This window comes from Sinocyclocheilus grahami, unplaced genomic scaffold (assembly GCF_001515645.1).
Source record: "Sinocyclocheilus grahami isolate Dianchi unplaced genomic scaffold, SAMN03320097.WGS_v1.1 scaffold243.1, whole genome shotgun sequence".
NCBI lineage: Eukaryota > Metazoa > Chordata > Actinopteri > Cypriniformes > Cyprinidae > Sinocyclocheilus > Sinocyclocheilus grahami.
In genome coordinates, this window is record NW_015505422.1 from 427,132 (window position 1) to 430,407 (window position 3,276).

A 3,276-nucleotide genomic window follows, 5' to 3' on the forward strand; every position below is an offset into this window, starting at 1 on the left:
CTCACTTTGGTTCGCTGGAGTCCCAAAGCTTTAAAAATGGCTTTATAATCTTTTCCAGACTGATAGATCTCAATTACTTTCTTTCTCATTTGTTTCTGAATTTCTTTGGATCTCGGCATGATGTCTAGCTTTTGAGGATCTTTTGGTCTACTTCACTTTGTCAGGCAGGTCCTATTTAAGAGATTTCTTGATTGCGAACATGTGTGGCAGTAATCAGGCCTGGGTGTGGCTAGAGAAACTGAACTCAGGTGTGATAAACCACAGTTTTAACAGGGGTGCAAATACTTCTTCACACAGGGCCATGTAGTTTGGGATTTTGTTTTCCCTTAATAATAAAAACTTTCATTTAAAAACTGCATGTTGTGTTTACTTGTGTTATCTTTGACTAATATTTAAATTTGTTTGATAATCTGAAACATTAAAGTGTGACAAACATGCAAAAAAATAAGAAATCAGGAAGGGGGCCAACACTTTTTCACACCACTGTATATATATATATATAGTGTTGATATGATATGATTTGTGATGCAGTCCTGGAAATATTCCTTTCTGACACATTTAAAGAAAAATTAGATGCAATAATTATTATTAACAGCATAATAATAAAATTATGTTGGATAAATATAATAATTAATAAATTATTACTTTAATTAAACATTTAAATATAATTATACTTATTATTTAATAATACAATAACAATTGTTGTTAGATAAATTAATTTATAAATAAAATATATATATAAAAAAAACAAATATTAATAATTATTAATAATTAAATTAATATTAAATATTAATAATAATAACAACAGATCAATATAATCAATAATATATTCATAATTTAATTAACATAATATAAATTATTGTAAAAATTATTTTAGATAAAAGAAAATTATAAAACTGAATAGCAATATTAATGTTAGATAAATATTATTAATAATAGTATAATTAATTATAATGATATGAAAATATCAAATTAATGCATATTAAATAATAATAACTGTTGTTATGATAGAAAAATTTGCTAAAACTAACTGTATGAATAGTAAATACAAATAGTTGAAGGGGACATAGGAGTAGTGCTTTATTTATTGTTTATTATGTTATTTTATTTTAAAGGAAGTGTGTTTAACTGATTTATTAAAAAATGTATCCCCTTAATGTATTTTAGAATTTTTGTCTAGTATAGATTTGAAACGTCTTTTATAACTTTTTGTTAATTGTATACCTTGTGTAATTTATTCTGAGATCGCCATGAAAATAGCCTTGATGCTGACATGGCATTAAAAAGTGAATAAATAAATATTTAATTATTTTTGTTTGTTTGTTTGCTTTTGTTTTTTACTGCTATCACTACTACGTTGACTACTACTACTGTTACTAAACATGTATAAGATGTTTGTAGTTCCTGCGGCACAAACAGCAGGAAACCCATCTAGAATCCAAGCCAGTGCTGTCTGTTCACCTTCCCATCAGTGGTTTGAATGGTGTTTATTTTTTCAACAAAGGTTTTATTTGAACGACTCTATGCTTGACAAAGATAATATTACATTTCATTTGAATTAAGATGTAAGTCATAGAAAAAGTGTGTTCAAGTCACAGTCTGATTGAATATATTTTTTATGTATTTTTGAATACTGTATTAGACACACAAAGCAAAAAAATGTCATGTTATTGACCCATAAACTCTCTCTCTTTCACAGCTATTGAGACCCAGAGTACGAGTTCTGAGGAGATCGTCCCGAGCCCACCCTCTCCGCCCCCTCCTCCTCGCATCTATAAGCCCTGCTTTGTGTGTCAGGACAAATCTTCAGGGTACCACTATGGCGTCAGTGCCTGTGAGGGCTGCAAGGTGAGTGCTGTAACCCGTTCTCATTCGACCAAAAAGTAGCAACACTACTAACTTAGCTTAGTAGTCAGCTATTTTAAAAATAGTTTCTGTTTTTTCAGTAAGCCATTTTCCCCAAAAATTAGAGAAGAATAACAAAATACTGTTTATATACACACAGTATAGTAGTGTTAGTGAAGTACATGTAAACTTAACTTCACAATACTTGGGCATTTTCACGCTCACCCTCAAACATTCTTTTGAAGTTGCTTATCACAGACGTACATTTTTTAAATTAACTGCTTCAAAATTTTAAAATTAAAAAAAAAAATTCAGTATAGGCCAGATTTGCTAACAGCTTGCGCCTGCGCAAACCGTTAAAATATTAAAATATTACTGTCAGGATTTACTAAAGACGTGCAGTGAAGAATTAGTGCTGAAAAGGCGTGGATACAATTATTTTTGTGCCTGACCTTATAGAATGTGCATTTGTAGGAGTTTCCCTTTCAGATGCAAAATTTATGTGAGGACATTATTCAAATGAACCACGCAACGCGATTTACTAATGTTTGTGCTCGTCAAATTACTGGTATTTGTAGCACATCTTAAAGTAGGCGGTAATTTGCGCTGCTCTTGATAGATTGCGCTGGTCATTATGGAAATTATCTGACTGCGTCTGTGTTCTTTGATGTGCGCATTGTCAGTAAATCACCCGCAGAATTTTCCCATCCCATCTGCAATTTTATGGAATTGTGCTCTAACGATAATTTGCCTGTTTAGTTCATTTTGCCCATAGTTGTGTGTAATTTACATTGTAGAGCAAAACGTCCAAGAATCATGAATTTACCAGAGACCATGTTTTACTAAAAAATTTAAAAACCATATTATAAAAACCCATAGGAAAATCTGGGTGTTGATGTTACGGCTGCAGCACCACCTCCTTCATTAGCTTTAGCGTAATTAACAATTTTTTGTTAGCAACTTGTAGTGTAGTAGCTGTTTGTTAGTAACTTAATGGGTTGTCCACTTCTATGTCAAGCTACTTGAATTTAAACTTTTCATATTGTAAAGTAGTAGTTCAAGTACTACTGTACATAGCTACACTACAAGTTTTAAGTGACATGTTCAAAACTATCTGAATGGGTTGCAGTGGACTGGCACAGATTCATTCTATTTAACCATCCTGACCCATTGTACACATTCCTTTTTCTCTGTTCTCAGTGTGAGACAGACTGTTGACCTTTCTCATGTCCAGAGTGCTCTGGAATCAATAGATCTGGATGAGACTTATGAATGTTAAAACCATTAAGAGATTACCTTCAGCAAGCTCACTGAATTGCCTGCCTGCATGTGTCCTCATCCTTGAGTTCTGTCATTAGTGATTTTTGCTAAGGCCACTGTTGCCACTGTGACTTTTACACACACACACACACACACACACACACACACACA

General features: G+C 32.1%; 1 pseudogene; it reads left to right on the forward strand.

Annotated features, from left to right (window-relative positions):
- LOC107598029 (retinoic acid receptor alpha-A-like) overlaps positions 1–3,276 on the forward strand; it is a 41,428-nt pseudogene that overhangs the window by 24,415 nt on the left and 13,737 nt on the right.